Below are 17,759 nucleotides of genomic sequence, written 5' to 3'. Positions count from 1 at the left end.
GTCTCCTGTTAACGAGCATAGACAATCACGTAGTCAGTTGCCTGATACTGATGAGCGTACAGTTTTGGATCACATGGCGCGTAAATGGGTTACGTACGCCACACAGTATGATCTTGAGGGTGGTATGGATGTTTTCCGTCAATGGGAAGCACCAAAGCAACTGTACGTCTTTGACATGATGTGTGTGTTCCTCCATGAACAATGGGTTGAAGAAGTAGGTAAAGCTCCTAATGAGTTGTACCGAATACGTTCCGAGTTTGCGAAAGGGACCATTGTGAGTCTTCTCGACATTGAGAAAGCAGTTGCGATGTTGTTGTCATTCCGTAGTGATACTCCTTCTGAGTGCCTGTTTGAGCCTGATTCGTCAGTTAGGAGAGCAGCGCGTCAATACCCGATGCGTGAGGTTCCTCCGGTTTGGAGACCTAATGACCCAAATGCTCAGCCACCTGTTGTTGCACACTTTCAGCGTGTTTGGGTACATGTTCCTTGGAAGCGTGTTGAAGTTTTGGCTATTAAACAGTCTTTGCCTGATCCGCGCAAAAATCTGGCGGGATATTATAAACAGCTCACTCAGACTGTGGGTTCGTGTATCATGAATTTGGCAGACATAGATATGTTGTTTGGAAATGTTGTTCCACAGCCTATTTGGGGTACGATTCGTCACAAGGATCATGCACGAGAATTGGGCGATACATGGGTTAACCTTCGTGCTGCGAATGATAGACAAGTAGGCGGTGCTAAGCCTGAAGATCTAATTACTGAACTTCCTGGTAGGATTATTAATTACATGAAGACTTTGATGCCTGAAGTGCGTGTCAATTGGGACAAGTTGTCTGCATGCAAGCAGAAGAAAGATGAGACGGTGTCTGACTTTTTCACGCGGTTTGAAGAGACCTTTGTAGATCATAGCGGTCAGGATATGGCTACTGAGCGTGGCCAGAGATTGTTTGTCGACAAATTTGTGCACAATTTGCTTCCCGAGTTGTGCACTAAGTTGAAAGATTCTGAGAGTGCTTGGGCTGTTTTCACGTCAGCGCAGATTTTAGCTACGGCCCAGTACTATGAGAATAGGCACAAAGATGAGTTAGAGAAAGCGGATAAGAAGACTAAGGAATTGAAAACTAAAGTTCTTCTACAACAAGCTTATCCACCCCGTACTAATAATCAATGTGATTATCAGCAGAATCAGCAATATTCGAGAAACTCGCAAAGGAACGAGTCTTCTCAACAGCGATTTCCGTACGGGCCTAATCAGTGTGCGTATTGTAAAGAAGAGGGCCATTTCAAGAATAGTTGTGCAGTTTTGTTGCAGCGCACGAATGGTTCTTCTGGTGTGAGAGGTCGAGGTTCTCAACAAGCACCTAGAGGTAGAGGCCGCGGACAGAATGGGCGTTCTTTGCCTCCACAGAACTCAATGAATAGTTTTGATCAGCAGCAGGGTTCATCTGGTAGGACAGCACAATATTATACGGACGATTACTACGTCGAAGGTGAGGAAGTGGACGGTAATGATTGCTAGGACAGCCATAGACAAAGAGAGGGAGTTGTTTCAGATCCAGTAGATCAGAGTGGACCTTATGTTGAAGTGATTGCATCAGGTGTGTCAGAGCCTTTTCTGTTAGATACTGGTGCTACAAAGAGTTCTATTATGCACTCTAAACTCCCTGGCGCACCTTTGTCTGGCTTTGAGAATGTTTCTGTAGGTTTTTCTGGCGCCCCGGTTACGAATCCGATTTCTACTCCGTTGCCTCTTTCTGTTGGACCTCGTAGATTTGAAGCACCCCTCATTTTGACTACAGGTTGTGGTGAGAACTTGTTGGGATTGGATTTGTTGAAGAGATTGTATGCGACGTATTGTTCTCCGTCAGGAGTACAACTCACAGTGGGTGAGAGAGTTATCTCTCCGATGTACATATCTAAAGATGGACTTCCACCTGAATTGTCTTCTTTACCAGATTCATTATGGGCTAATGGTCCAAATGATGTGGGCCTTGGAGATTCCACCTTATGTGGTGACATTGACGGTGAATGCTAAGTTACCGCGCATTCCACAGTACCGTATTTCGAGTGATGGTGAGCGAGCACTTTTGGCAGTCATTTATGATCTGATCGAAAAAGGTGTGATTGAGGAAATGAGAGGTAATGTGTGCAATAGTCCTGTTTTGCCTGTTCTGAAGAGAACTGATTCTTCACAGCCTCCTGTATATAGGTTTGTGATCGATCTTCGCGAGGTGAACAAGATTGTTGTTCCGCAATTCCCTGTTGTACCTGATATCACAGCTTTGTTGACTTTGATTCCGGCTATGGCCACATGGTTTTCAGTGATTGACTTGAAGAATGCTTTCTTCTACATCCCGATTGCCGTGGAGATATTTTTGTATTCTCTTTAGGAGGACGAAGTTTTCCCTTTAAGCGTGCTCCTCAAGGCTAATGCGAGAGTCCATCGATCTATAGTCAAGCTTTGAAAACGCAACTTGATCTGTTGGTTTTACCTGATGGTGCTGCCCTTATTCAATATGTTGACAACTTGCTAATTGCTGCTGACAATGAAGAGATTTGTAGAGAAGCTACCTTGTCATTGTTATGCCATTTGTCTGATTTTCATCACAAAGTTTCTCTCTCCAAATTGCAATATTGTCGACAAGAAGTAACCTACTTAGGTCACCTCTTATCGAAGGAGGGAAGGAAACTTACCCCAGAGAGAATTCAAGCTATTGCAAAAATGAATGTTCCTATTACACAGAGAGAAGTGCGTGCGTTTTTGGGTATTACGTCGTACTGTAGACAGTGGATTCCTAATTTTTCTTTGTTTGCGAAGCCTTTGATAGCTCTTACTGTTAAGGATACTCCAAATCCTATTCCTTGGACTGACGAATGTCAGAAGAGCTTTTCCGAGTTACGAAATGCGTTTTGTTCGGCTCCTGTGTTGGGTACCCCCGACTACAGTAAGCCTTTCACATTGTATGTCCATGAGAGAGAGGGATGTGCATTGTCAGTGTTGACTCAACAGTTCGGCGATAAGCAACGTCCATGTGCGTATTTTTCATCGACTTTAGATCCGGTAGCTAGAGCGTTGCCGAGTTGCTTGAGAACGACAGCAGCAGCGGCTGTTTCGATTCGGCAGTCTGCTGGTTTGGTTATGGACAATACATTGATTGTAATGGTTCCACATGCAGTGGATACCTTGTTGATCCGTACCAAGACACAGCACTTAACTAGTGCTCGGTTGTCGGGTTACGAGTTGACCTTGTTAGCGAGTCACATGCACATTAAACGATGCAACACGTTGAATCCAGCCACGTTGTTGCCGATTTCAGCTGAGACAGAGAATGTTGAAAAACAACATGATTGTTTTCTGAGAACTGAGGAAGAAACGAAAGGGAGGATAGACCTTAGGGATACTCCTCTTGCAGAGTGTGATGGTACTTTGTGGGTTGATGGTTCGTGTTTTAAGCTGCCGAATGGTGATACGACTGCAGCATATGCTGTTACGACTTTGCATACGATTGTTGAAGCTGCACGTATCCCACATAATTCAGCGCAAGCAGCAGAGTTGATTGCATTAACGAGAGCATGTGTGTTGGCAAAAGGAAAGTGAGTGAATGTGTACACTGACAGTCAGTATGCGTTTGGTGTGGCTCATAGTTTTGGACGTTTGTGGCGTGAACGTGGGTTTTTGACTTCACATGGGACAAAGATCAAGCATGGGCAGTTGGTGAATGAACTTCTTGAATCACTTACTTTGCAATTACAAGTAGCGATTGTGAAATGCAGTGCCCATAAGAAAGTTACGGATGATGTTGGTCGTGGAAATGCGTTTGCGGATGAAGTTGCGAAAGAAACTGCGAGAAACGTGATGAGCCGAATGTATGTTGCAGGTCCGGCGAGATGGGTTCCAGAGAAAAGTATGTGTGAAGATACGATTGAGAGTGTGAAATCCATCCAAGCTGAAGCTACAGAAAAAGAGTTGAATGAATGGAGAGAAAGTAAGGGTAGATTGGACTCGAATGGTTGTTGGACTGATTTGTCTGAGCATCAAAGATGGTTGTTGTCTGACGCGTATGTGCTTCCAGTTGTTATAATGGCTCATGGGATGGCACATTCAGCGTGAAAGGGATTTGCAAGTTGTTGGCTCCGGTTTGGCAAAATGTGAGGATCCCCAAATGTGCAGAGAATTTGGTTAAGAACTGTATGGTGTGTCTGATGTACAATCCTGGTAAGGGAACTCCAACCCCAGCTGGTCATTTTGCTCCTCCTACGTATCCGTTCGAGGCTTTGCAGCTAGATTTCATCCACATGGAGAGGTGCAACAACCTGAAATATGTTTTGGTGGTTGTTTGCTCCTTTTCTAGATGGGTGGAAGCTTATCCTTTGAAGGACAATACTGCCTTGTCCACAGCGAAAGCCTTAATCAAAGAGTTTTTCCCGAGATTTGGTTGGCCGAGAATTATCTGGAGTGACAATGGGAGTGGATTTGTGGGTCAAGTGATGAAGAGAGTATGCGAGGGATTAGGTATCCGGCAGAAGTTCCACACTGCAAATCACCCCCAATCAGCTGGTTTAGTCGAGTGCTATAATGGCACTTTGAAATTAAAGTTGGCCAAAATCCAAGCGAGCTCTGGTTTGCAATGGCCAGATGCTTTGCCTTTAGAGCTCTTGTCCACAAGAATGACTGTGCATTCGCGAATGGGATTGAGTCCGTATGAGGTTGTGTTTGGTCGCCCGGCGAATATTTGGGGCGTACCAAGACCAACAAAGTTCAGTGATCTTGAATACCCTGTGTTGCTTGATTACTTGCACGAACTGACAGCTAAACTGCGTGTCTTACACCAACAGGTTTACGACAGTTTGCCACAAGCTTCTGAAGATCCAGGCCACGCCATTGAACCCGGCTCCTGGATTTTTGTGAAGAACTTCCAGCGGAGCAAGAACGAGCAGCCCCGCTGGACAGGACCACATCTAGTTCTCCTGTCTACACGTTCTGCAGTTCGAGTGCAAGGCAAGAAACACTGGATCCACGGCGTACACTGCAAACGGGCTCCGTTGCCCTTACCGTACGACCGGTGGGTCCAGGAAGGACTCCCTGGCTCTGAAACAGAAACTGTGCCACGATTTTTGCCATTCAGCGGTGCCCGTTTAATTGGAACGAACACTGAGAAAGAAAGTGACAATCATTTGCAAGAAGCTGTGCCTCCTCTGAATCGATTGAACACTACTGAGCCTGAGCTTTTATTCAAGGAACAGACATTACCTGGGAAAGATAGTTATAATTTGCGACCAAGAGTGGTGGGACTAATAAAATAAATGAAGTTTTTATGACTTTTCTGTTTACAGGTTAACTCTCTTCCGAGGAACTACTCATTTTTGTTTTTCGAACTGCTATCCGGGTTCAGCTGTAGGGTCGCGGTAGACAAGTCTTTGGAGTGAAAGCCCGAGACACTAGGTTGAAGCTTCTGGTTGGCCTAAGGGAGTTGCCATGGGTTGACAGAGGCATTCCTTAGCATAGAACACCCTACCACCGCAAGCAGCATATTTAGTAAGGATGGATTTCTTCGAGTTGGAGAAACCTGTAGAGACAATGAATTTTAAGAATAAGATATACAAACTAATCACACGGAAAAGATTTTTAATATTGTGCTTATTTATGTTATTGAGTTTAATGATGTTTTTAATTGGTTATGGGACATTCTCTTCTAAAGTGACGTTTATTCCCACTGTGCAACCTACACCTACACCTACTATTTCTTCTCATTCTTTTCACCCTTTGCCTGAACATGAGGTAGTCAGAAGACTGGAATTTGCCAATAATTCCTTTATTCAACTTTTGCACCAACACCAGTTAGTTATGAACACAACGAATTGTTGGATTTGTGGTCTAATACCCCATACGACCGATAAAGGTATTCCGTACTTGGTTTTGCCTTTCAGCCTTAATGGTTCTATTTGGGCTTATAGAACGATGTTCATCTATGCCCATAGTGTATATCCCCTACGTTCACCGAAAGACATTCCGAAGAATAGTGCTGTAGCTAGAGGCATAGTCGACATGGTTAAAGGGACTAATGCCGTTGAAACTATTCCGAGAGATGAGAAGCAACCATATAGTGGTTGGGACGTTACTGGATATGGAGTTAGTCTGAGTGTTAACCAGTGAGCGAAAAGTTCTCCACCAATTTGGATAGTGCCCCGTCAGGGTCGCTATTGTCTGCAGGGTAATGGCAAGAATCCAAAAGCTCAGCTAGGGAAGAGCGTTTGTACTGATACCTATGTATTTACGTCTCAGACTTCCCCAGCATTTCTAGCCGCTAAGGGTACTTATTTTCTCTGCTATGACAAAGCGTATACATGGTTGCCCCTTGACTTTTCGGGCACATGTTTTGTTTCCTTTCTGTTGCCTCCCACTTTTACAGCTGCAGCAGATTACCATAAGACGAGAGTTGCTAGAGGTGTCTTCAGTCAGGAAGACACTGCAGGACAAGAGTTGGGAGATTTCTTTAAGGGTTTTCTGCCGTTCTGGGGACCAATGGCTAACAGCAGGAATATTCGTCAGTTGACGAGAGTGGTTGAGTCCACCATAGTCGAAACTGCCGGTGCCCTTAGTAACTTGACTGCTGAGCTTCAGTCGGATAGACTTATGACACTTCAGAATAGAGTTGCTCTTGATGTCATACTAGCAGACCGAGGTGGAGTATGTAAACTGATTCAATCGAGCTGCTGCATTTTCATTCCAGACAACGCTCCGTCAGTCTTCCAGGCCATTTCTAAGCTACATAAGATCTCCGATTCTGTCCATATAGATAAAGGAGATTGGTCGTTGATGGGATGGTTCTGGGGATTGATATCCACTTGGGGATGGAAAATTCTGATGGTCATTGGGATGGTCTTAGCTATCCTTTTCCTGTTCTGTCTCTGTGTACAGTGTGCTCCTGCTATTTGTGGCCTTTGTGCTACTTCGTGTGCAAGGAGACCTGTCCAGAGGGAGGTACTGAGTACTAGGATGATGCTACAGCAACATATCGATGATCTGATGAATATAGATCCAGATTCAGACTGACATGAGTTTGGGTTTATTGCCTATGTAAGGGCAAAAGGAGGGTCTGTAGTTCCGTAGTTTGAGGGTCTGAGGTTTGGTGGTTCCGAACCTGTTCAATAGAGGTCGTCGGAAATAGATGATTTTGGTGTCAGCGGACCGCAAATCACGAGTGCGGTGTGTACGAGTGTTTTCGCATTAATCGATCAATGAGAACACTACGTATTCAGGGATTTTGTTTGAACCTCCGGGTTCCATTTTGTGGGCGGCAGCCATTTTGTGTGGTTGCCTTTACATAGGCCGATGACTGCGGCCGAGCGAGTCCTTGGGACACGTACACCTTAGCTGACTTCTGAATGACCTGGCCGAACTGACTCCCTTGCCCGAGGCTGACCTCGCAGAGCCAGTTCCTTGTTAAGCAGCTGGTCAGATAAAGATCAAAGAGCAGGACATGCCGATGTTTACAGTACACTGCACCCACCTTTCTATCTTGCTTCCAATCTGTTTCTGCTCCTTCCTTTATGACATAATCACTGATTTGGGTTAGGGTTTTATGATGGGTTTGTCCGGCCTGATCCAACAGGATATTGGAATGTGCTTGGTCATTTCTGGTGGGCTGGACAACGGAAAATGGGATTGTCGCCATGCGCTACTTTTGAAATGTCACGATCTGATTGGCTAGTTTGTATGTAACCGATGCTACTTTGGAATGTGATTTTTGGCATAAAAGACCATGCCCCGCTCATTGAATTTGTGCAGTCTCGCGAACCACCACCCTTGTTGTGCTTCGTAGATCTCTGTTCCTGGTTGCAGCCAATAAACTTTGGTCTTTGACGTCATCAAGAAGCGTCCTGTGTCTCTGTTTGCCAAGGCAGGGGAACTAGAAGGCATCAGGCGTTTTCCCTGGCGCCGCTGGGTTCTAAAAACCAGGTCCTTCAGTACCTACCAGGCACCGCCGTAGGGATTACGGTGTCCCTTTCTGCCTGCTTGTTCATGGCGATTAACCCCCATTGAACAGGCAGGTGGAAAGGGACTTTAGGGGCCCATCGTGAGCCCCCTCTTTCCCCCTGGCCCCCGGACACGGGACCTGGGGGCACCTATGGTGCCCTCCTACATTTGCCTGCACTATGTGGCAGGCACTGCATGGTGCCTGCCACGTAGTGCAAGGATATGTAAATTGACTTTTTTTTGCATTGCGGCGGGTGATGCAGCCAGCAGCACCTGCCACAGTACTAAACATAGGAATGTGACCGCCTCAATGGTGGCCGTATCGTAATTCGTACTGTGGGACTGCCGCCTTTAGGCGGGTGGTCCCAAATACAAAACAATGGCAGACGACTGAAGCCCATCTGCCATCATAATCAGGCCTATATGTGTGGATTCTTCTTGGATTCTTCTTGGATTCAGGATTCCGTGTTTAAAATGGGATATTTTCATCAGATCAACCAGCAAACCCTCCCCTTTTGTCTGCTAAGTCAAAAGGTTTCAATGATTTTATTCTTTTACTCTACAGCTTTCTTTTGTGGGAAGGCTATCAAATAGTTCCAAGAAAAGAAAGTGATCATAACCCATAAAAGATAACCTTGACTATTAATTATCATGTTTGGATATCAAAAGATTAGCATTTAGATAGTACTATGGGCTCATCCAACACAAGATCAATTAAGTGGAATGCTAGCTTTAATCACAAATTAACATTATTAAATAAACAAAGTTTTATAAGCTTCTATTTGTCCCAGCTAGCCATAAATTGGTGTAGTGATTGGACGAATCTGTTTCAGGACATATTCTATTTTATTTCTATTTATACAACTAAGTGATCATTGATTTGTCCTAAAACTAAAGATCATTTGATAAATCCAGCGAAAAGAAATCACCCAAAACTGCTGAGAGGAATCCAAGAGAAACAGAGAACTATATTGAGACACACTGTGATAAAAAAGGGAAAAAACGATATTAGCATAACGTCCAGGAACTCTGCAAAAGGTCTCAGGATTCGGTTTAGAAGAAACAGCACTACTCTATTAAAATCATTAATACGAAATTATTTGGAACCTTGGTTGGCTGGGATCCGGATTTCATAAAATCAGCTAATTACTTCTACGTGGAATGAGGAATGGAAAGTACATGTGGATAATCTGTATGCTTGTCATAGCCCACTTTCTTTGCATTACCATGTTATTATAATATTGACCTTTGGATTTCCAATGAGGAAATAGTGGTGCTAGTAAAATAAATATTTCCCTTTGAAAGCTGTGTGCCCCATTGGGATACCCATTGACGCGATCAAAGCTGATCCTCTGCTTTGGGGTGAGTTACTCTATGATTTATTAACAAAGGTCAAGGAATCGGGAAATTTACCATCCTCAAAGGTGCACAAAAAAGGTTTAAAGCAGCACCCAAGTAATTATCATCTTGAATGGTGAAGGAAAAATCTTCGCAAAATGTATTTCTGAAAGTTTATTGCAGTGGGCCTCTGATTGTCATTTAATCCCTAAGGAGCAATCTGGATTTAGACAGGGAAGCTTCACTATTGGTAAAATCATTGCACTAAAACTATTAGCAACAAAAAACTTTCAAAGGAAATCTCAATTTATATGCATGCTATGTTGACTATTTATCGGCGTTCAACAAAATCAGTCGGAAAACCCTCTGGAAGAAATTGCCTAATCGTGGGATTAATCCCACCATTCTCCGTGTTTTAAATCTCTGCATGACAACACCTGGCTTCAGTTTAAGTTGGCCAAAAATATCCTTTGCAAAATATACCGACAACTGATGGACCTAAACTGGCTGTTTTTTAGTGACACTTCTTTTGTCATTGTCTAATGCAGACCTATCACATGAAAAATCGGGTGGCAAGGCCAGGCAAGATGGGGGCGTGGCCAGGCAAGAGGGCCGGATGAATGTAACCCAAACCGGCTCTGCCGCCACGCAACTATTTTCTGCAGATTCAACAGATACATGCTGCGTTTAAGGACACTAACCTGAGCCAAACTCTATTAAGAGTCAGTGGGGTCCGTAAAGGATGATTTGGAAGCTGCAGGAACGACGATCAGAGTGAAGCTGCCAGACACTATGGGATGCCAGAGGTGTTCAAGATGGTGCTGGTTAAGGGGGACGAGGAGCGGAGTATGGTAACGGTCTTCTAGAACCCACCATAGCAACAAGCCACTCTCCCTCCCGGGACCGCCAACACTTGCATCAAAATGCCGAGAGACTCTGTGAGCCCAAAGAAGGAGGAGTACGTCAGAAGTTCTGAGACCCGGCTCCAACAACGCAGGAGACGCCTAAGCTCCTGCCTACACAAAAAGGGTGGTGAATGCAGAGCGGACACGACCCGCTGTTGCAGGCGAGGGCCGGATACAGGGGGAAGTCTCAGGTTCAGCACGTTGTGAAGGCCTTCTTGGCCCATGCACACAGTAATGAAACAGTGTGCCTGATTCCAATAGGGCAGCTCGCGAGTTGGCATGAACAAAGAGAATGCAGCACCATTAACTTTAGGACCACCACACGGCAAGGACGAAGCTCGAATTTAGGGAGACCCATTTGTCTAGCTCTGGGGGAGCGAATAACCAGGAAAGCAGGAGAGGACCCTGAAATGTCACCTGCCTGACCTTAAAATGGCCGCCAGAGACCTTGTACTTGACAAAGAAGGTAGAAGCAGTCATAGCAGCTGAAAACTATATGCGGACACACATTGCCACTGTAGCCACCGCAATAAGGAAACACAGACCCTGGTTGCCAGGGGTGAAATGCGGCCCACAAGAGAAAAGGGAAGCCAGACCGTTTCTATGCCACCAAAAAAGTCCACTAGCAAAGTCTCCAGCTTCTTTACCCCTACAGAGAAGAGGCCCCCACAGGAGCAAGGAGATCCAGCTGCCGAAATGGCCTTCACCAAAGACGATTTACTTGCTACCGTTCTTGAATTTAAAAATTAGCTACGCACTGAATTAGAATTAGATATAAAGGCCTCCATGAAACAACTTAAGGCAGATCTCATGGAACGCATATCCTCCCTCCAACAGGACGTTGACTCAATTGCTGCAAGAATCGTGGAGGTAGAGGCCCGAACTCAGGACCTCGACAAGCAAACTTTGGACACGCATGAAAAAGTTCAAGATCTACAGGCGCAGCTGCAAATTACATTGCTGAAGAATGAAGGCCTGGAAAACAGGTCAAGGAGGGACAACATATGAATCTGAGACCTGGAAGTGGGGGCGGAGGGGCCAGACCTAGGTGCCTTCTTAGAGGAGCTCTTTTTAGAGATTTTGGGACCGCGCCAATAGAAGATCAAAATAGACAGGGCTCACAGAGTGGGGACCCAATCTGCTGGAGAGAGGTGACAAACCGTGACGTAGAGGTCAAACTTCACTCCTTTAAAGTCAAGGAAGCCATATTGTGGGAGGCCAGGAAAAAAAGACATGATCTCCCTTCATCACAAATGCACGCTATACCAGGATCTGGCACAATCCACTCTACAAAGGCGGCCGCTGTTTCATCCCCTAACAGCAAAGCTACGTTCAGACAACATGAAATATCGTTGGACCTATCCATTTGGGTTGGCCTTTGAAGGCACAATAAACTAAGACATATTACAGGGCTCAAGGAAGGCCTGGAAATCCTAGGGCTGCCGAATCCAGAGGAGACACACGTCCAACCATCGTTGAAGGGTGTGCAGAAACTGAAAGACCGGATGCCTTTCAATGCCACAGGATCCCAAAGGGGAAACAATCCAAAGCGTGAAGCAACAGCAGTGACAACTAACATATAGCAACAAATATGAACGCACTCAACCCAAATCTGTGAAGAGAAAGATTTGTTCGCAAAGCACTACATGCCAGTTGGGCATCTCTATATTTGGAGGATGAAGTAACGTGAGGTGGCTATGAAAATGACTAAGATAAGAATTAGCCATGCTGCAAGTACCAAACACAGGGGATAGCCGTGACGCCTGCCAAAACGTCCTTTATCCTGAGTAAATATGTAGTAGGGGACCCGCGGGGTTCCAAGCGAAGGTTCAGTTATGGTTTTAGTTCTGTTAGTTTGGGGGGGGGGCAGTTATCAGGCCTAGGTGGTGGTCACAACAGGGAAACAAACATTTCACGTATCGATATGGTGTGGGAAGGCATTTGTGCACCGGGGCGGAGGGGGGAATTATGTCATGCAAAGCGGGAGGAGAAGAATCACTTCAAAGGGCAATGGGTGGGAGAAGGAGGGAGTGGGAACATGCTTCAGGATGATTAGCATAGCTTCAAGGAATGTTAAGAGTTTGTACTCCCCTCAAAAGCGCCAAAAAATATGGAAATATTTGGCAGATCATCAATTTGTTATAGTGGCACTCCAAGAAACACACTTAAAGTGATCGGAGGAGCACAGACTTAGGCACAAAGCTACCTCCTCATCTATAGATCTTCCAATGAGTCAAAACAGAGGGGGTGGCCTTACTTTTTCACAGTTCCACAAAATTCCAACCAGAGGGTCTTAAAATAAATAGGGAGGCCAGAGTGGTAATGGTCGAGGGGAAGCTGAAGGTAAGACTATGCACACTCATCTCAGCTTACGCACCCAAAACGGGCCAACCAGCATTTATGACATCCCTACTAAATATGATGGTAGGATTTACAAAGGGCCCAATAATTCTTATGGGAGACTTCAATTTAACATGGCATGCTGAAGTAGATAGCACACACCTAAAGATCAAATACGGGAAACTTCCCGAAGGGGGTGAAACAGAATTTCAGACTCTAGGCCTTCATGACTTGTGGAGATCCACTTACCCAACCACCAGAGACTAAACCTTCTTCTTTCACATGCACCAAACGTACTCACAATTAGACTATATATTCCTCAGCCAAATCCTCCTGGGGTCCCTACAAGCTGCAAAGATCCAACCAGTTACAGTGTCAGATCACAGCCTAATTCCCATAAGCATGAAGTGGGGCATCGCGACACTGGGTCCACTGAGATTGTTCTTCCCTGTCTAGTTGACTAGGGATTGAGTGCTCAGAGATGTACTGAGGGCGGCAATTAAGGAATATTTTCAGCTGAACTAGCCTAATGTAACTACCCCCCCTAAACAACTGGACACATTCAATGTGGTCCTGAGAGACAAATGCATTGAAATAAATGCCACTCTAAATAAACAAAGGGTAAAGGAACATGTAGCATTAGAAGCAGAACTGGAAGTCATAGAAAGGGAACACAAACAAACCACCACCCGGACCCTGCAGTGCATATTAACTGCGTTGAAAGGGAAAATGAATGCAATGTACACCAACAGAGCAGAATACACCCTTTTGAGGCTACGACAAATATCGTGGGCACAAGGGAATAAGGTGAGATCACACCTAGCCAGAAAACTCAGGGAAAAGAGGGAAAGAGAGTACATAGGGGCGAAGGGCGGATCTTAGAACATTTTGACACAGGCAAAGCTAATATATTTGGAGCCGTCTACAAAGATCTCTATCTAGCAGCGCCTATGGGCCCGACAGCCCAAAAAAGCTATTTAGACACACTGTCACTTCCCCAGATCTCCCCAGCTTGGAACAAACACTTAAACGCTGCAATCACCAAGGAGGAGGGAGGGGCAGTCAATAGCAGCATTGAAGCCTAATAAATCCCCGGGACCCGATGCTCTGCCAGCAAACTTCTACAAAACCTACGCAGCAAAGTTATCCCCCAGCTAACTTCCTTTTTTAATGCCATAGCGGACAGACCAAAAGTGAGAGCCTCAATGGCTAAAACGATGATTACGGGGATCCCTAAACCAGGGAAAAATCCCCAACACTGCGCCATATACAGGCCAATTGCTTTGTTAAATCTGGACGCTAAGCTATTTTCAGCAATCCTGGCAGCCAGACTAGAAAACCTAAGGCCTGATCTAATCCATCCTGATCAATGAGGCTTCATAAAAGGAGGCAAACACATGACAATATACGCAGGACACTCCACCAGGTAGAGAAATTGCCAAGCACAAAATACCAGCGATTTTGATGGGCGGGAAGCTGAAAAGGCATTCGACACGGTGGATTGGTCTTTTATGTTTCGCACACTGGAAAGTTTTGGATTTGGGGTCCCCTTTCTTAACATGATCAAAGCAAACTATGCGCAGCCTCAGTCACGAGTACAGGTAATGGGGCCAGCTCCCAGGCATTCAACTTAAGCAGGGGAACGAGACAGGGATGCCCACTATCCCCACTGCTATTTACCCGAAGCATAGAACCACTAGTAGTGCAAACCAGAGCCACCCCAGAGATTCAGGGAATTAGATTTGGGGCGAGGAACATAAGTTATCCTTGTTTTCAGATGTTGTCCTGATGACACTTACCGCCCCAGCTCCTCGGGTCAAGCCCTGCAGGTAGAGCTGAGGAGGTAAAAGAAAACGGCACTACCTCTAATTAAAACACTGGGCTCTTCACCCACAAGTCAGAGAGGCAGTCACATGCAACCTAACACCAGTAGAGATGTTTGTAAGAAAGGCGGGCTCTATGAAGGGAGTAATCTCCTTCTTTTATGACCTGTTAATCTCCTCTACATGCACCTAGACCACGCTACACCTCCTTGTGGGAGAACAAAATTGGAAGGGAGATATCAGAAGGGGACTGGAAACATCTATGGTCCGATATCGTGAAGAACAATCACTCATTATATTTAAGAGAGGCCCATTACAAAACGCTCTTTGATTGGTATCTATACCCCTCAAAACTCCAGAAAATATTTCCAGGGATCTCCAATTTGTGCTGGAGGGGTTGCTGCCTGCTCAGAGACTTTCGCCACATATGGTGGGACTGACCCTCTAATAAGCCCTTTTGGGAGGAGATCCTGGCACACATGAAAGAGATGTTGGGGTATCCAATTCCAACTACTATATAGGCAGTTCTCCTGGGCCTTAGGGACCGACTGTTGAAACACCAAACAAAGGCAGATAAGGCGATTATGTCGGTGTGTTGGGGGGCAGAAAAAATGGTGAGTGCTGCGGCATTGAAGAAGAAATCAATGGCATTCCGGACTATGGAAATTACCTACCATGGAGAGGCTAGTAGACATTTTCCGAGAAGAATATAAAAATGTTGAATATAAGTGAGGTCCATTAGTAGCATATCTCACAAAGTGTCTCCCCCTGGCAGTGTGTCCCACTGCGTTGAGAGCTATGCACCTATTTCAGTTCTAACCCAGTTAGGGCTCTGCAATTAGGTCCCCTGGCCCGGTCAAAGTCGCTAAACCCAACACACCACCCTGTCAGTCAAAAAGGTGACGCTTGACTTCCCATGTCACAGCTTACAACCTCATGAGATAGTGGACAAATGGTGACACCACCTTAGTTGTTGGGGGGTGGGAGGGCAGTTGGGGGGGAAAGTTTTATAGTCTGATAAGTGCAATATACCTACATGGGCAGGAGGAAATGTTTCCGATACTATGTTCACGAGGGCGGTACCCACACTTGAGGAATCTGTGTCTTCATTAGAGACTATGGGGAATGTGAGTACAAATGATGTATACTATATCACCTCTATTCCATGTTACAACTAACTTCAATAAAAATAATTCTGACAAAATTGTGTTTTCATCTGCCTGTGATCTGGGCACCTAAATTAGGAGGTAATCCAATATGTTATTTGGCATATGCCAATTATATCATTCTACTCTCATTCACCCCATTAGGACTCCATTTGGAGTAACAAAACTTACAAAAAGTTAATATTGAAAATGGCCTAAAAGTCAATCCTAGCAAAGCAAAAGTTATGGTATTTGGCAAAGTTCAGAACCACATCAAACTAAAAATGGATGGCTTTCTCCTGTTAGAAATGTCAATGTATCTTTACCTCATCATGGTCGATAATAAAATAATATGGATGAGTCATCTTTCCAACCTGAAACCAAGGCCCATATGGTATCACTATAAGTTAAAGATTTATGAAAACTCATGGAGGATATGCGATTTGTCAATCTGTAGAGTTGTTTGAAACTAGTACCTATTTTAATATACGGAGCAAAGCACTCTCCCCCTAAAAAATCTAATAATGACTTGGACAAAATGTACAGAAACTAACTTAGATCTCTATTGAATCTTCATTCATCAATTCCACATTGTAAATTGAGAATTGAAATATTTCTGATTTCACTAACTGCACAGTGTTCTTCAGCAATGTTAAACTATTATTGTGATTGAGCGATCGCAAACGAAGACTCATTGAGATGTTTGAAATACAATGAGATAATAAATCACCCACAGCAGTCTCTTTGGTTGAACTTGGTAATGTTAATAAAGTAATTATGGAAAACAATATATTGTCATTGTTAGACCTTATAAAATTGCCATGTCAGGGGTGCGAGGTTAATCAGAAGAAATCTTTGGAGGAACACTAGGGCCACTAACTTGTCAACACTACAGAAACATAGATATGCTCATAACATAATGGATTTGTAGTCTAGTGAAAACAAGAATACTTAGACTGTAACCTGGACCCAGGATACAAACCAAATATTTGAGATTCCATTTTATGCTGATAAAGATAGCTACATTTGAGGGGTCCTGGAACCCTAACTGTTTACCCTCAAAAGCTTGCTGCTTATGTGATGTAGAGTAGAGTGGAGAGGCACAGAGTAGAGGGGACTGGTGTGGAGTGCATTGGCATATAGTGTTACATAGTATAGTGGCGTACACTGCAGCACCATAGAATTCAGGGGCGCACAAAGCAGTGTGGCGTAGATTATAGTGTTGCATAGTAGAGTGTGGTAGCGTATAGTGTAGTGGTGCAGAGTAGGGCAGAGTATTGCAGATTGGCATAGAGTGCAGTGGCCTAGAGTGGTGCAGAAGAGAGTGACAGAATGTTGCATTGTATAGTGGCAGAGAGCAGTGCAGAGTAGAGTAGCGTAAAGTGATACAGAATAGAGTATAGGGCCGTAGTATGCAGTAGCATAGAGTGCAGTGACGTAGAGTAAAATGCTGCAGAATGTAGTGACGTAGAGTCGAGTGATGCAGAGTAGAGTGGTGGTGAGTGAATAGGCATATAATGCAGTAGTGCAGAGTAGAGTAAAATAGAGTTCAGTGGCACATAATGCAGTGTTGCAGAGTATAATGTTGTAGAGTGGAGTGGTGTAGAGAGGTGTAGAGTTCATTGGTGTAAAGTGGTGTAGAGTAGAGCGGCATTCCATGCAGTGCCCTTGAGTACACTGGTGCACAGTAGAGTGCAGTTGCGTAGAGTGCATTAGCGAAGAGTGCAGTGGCATAGAGTGCAGTGCGGCACAGTAGATTATAGTGCAGTGGCGAGCGCAGAGTTGGAGAAGAGTAGAGTGGAATTGTGTTGAGTGGAGGAGAGTGGACTGGTGTAGAATGCATTGGCATAGAGTGTTGCAGAGTATAGTGGCGTAGAGTGCAGCAGCAAAGAATGCAATGGCGTAGATTAGAGTGGTGCATAGTAGAATGCAGTGGCATAGAGTGCAGTGGCATAGATTAAAGTGGTGCACAGCAGAGTACCGCAAAGAAGAATGGCATAGTGTGCAGTGGCGTAGAGTGCAGTGATGCAGAGTAGAGTAGCATAGAGGGCAGTGGCACAGAGTGGGGTGCTGCAGAGTGCAGTGGCACAGAGTGTGGTAGAGTTCAGTGGCAGAGAGTGCAGTGGTGCAGGGTAGAGTATGTGGGTGTAGAGTGGATTGGCATAGGGTGCAGTTGCACAGAGTGGAGTGGCTTAGAGTAGAGTGGAGTGGTGTACAGTGCATTGGCATA

Source organism: Lissotriton vulgaris, unplaced genomic scaffold (assembly GCF_964263255.1).
Source record: "Lissotriton vulgaris unplaced genomic scaffold, aLisVul1.2 SCAFFOLD_359, whole genome shotgun sequence".
Lineage (NCBI taxonomy): Eukaryota > Metazoa > Chordata > Amphibia > Caudata > Salamandridae > Lissotriton > Lissotriton vulgaris.
This window is presented reverse-complemented; position numbering follows the sequence as displayed.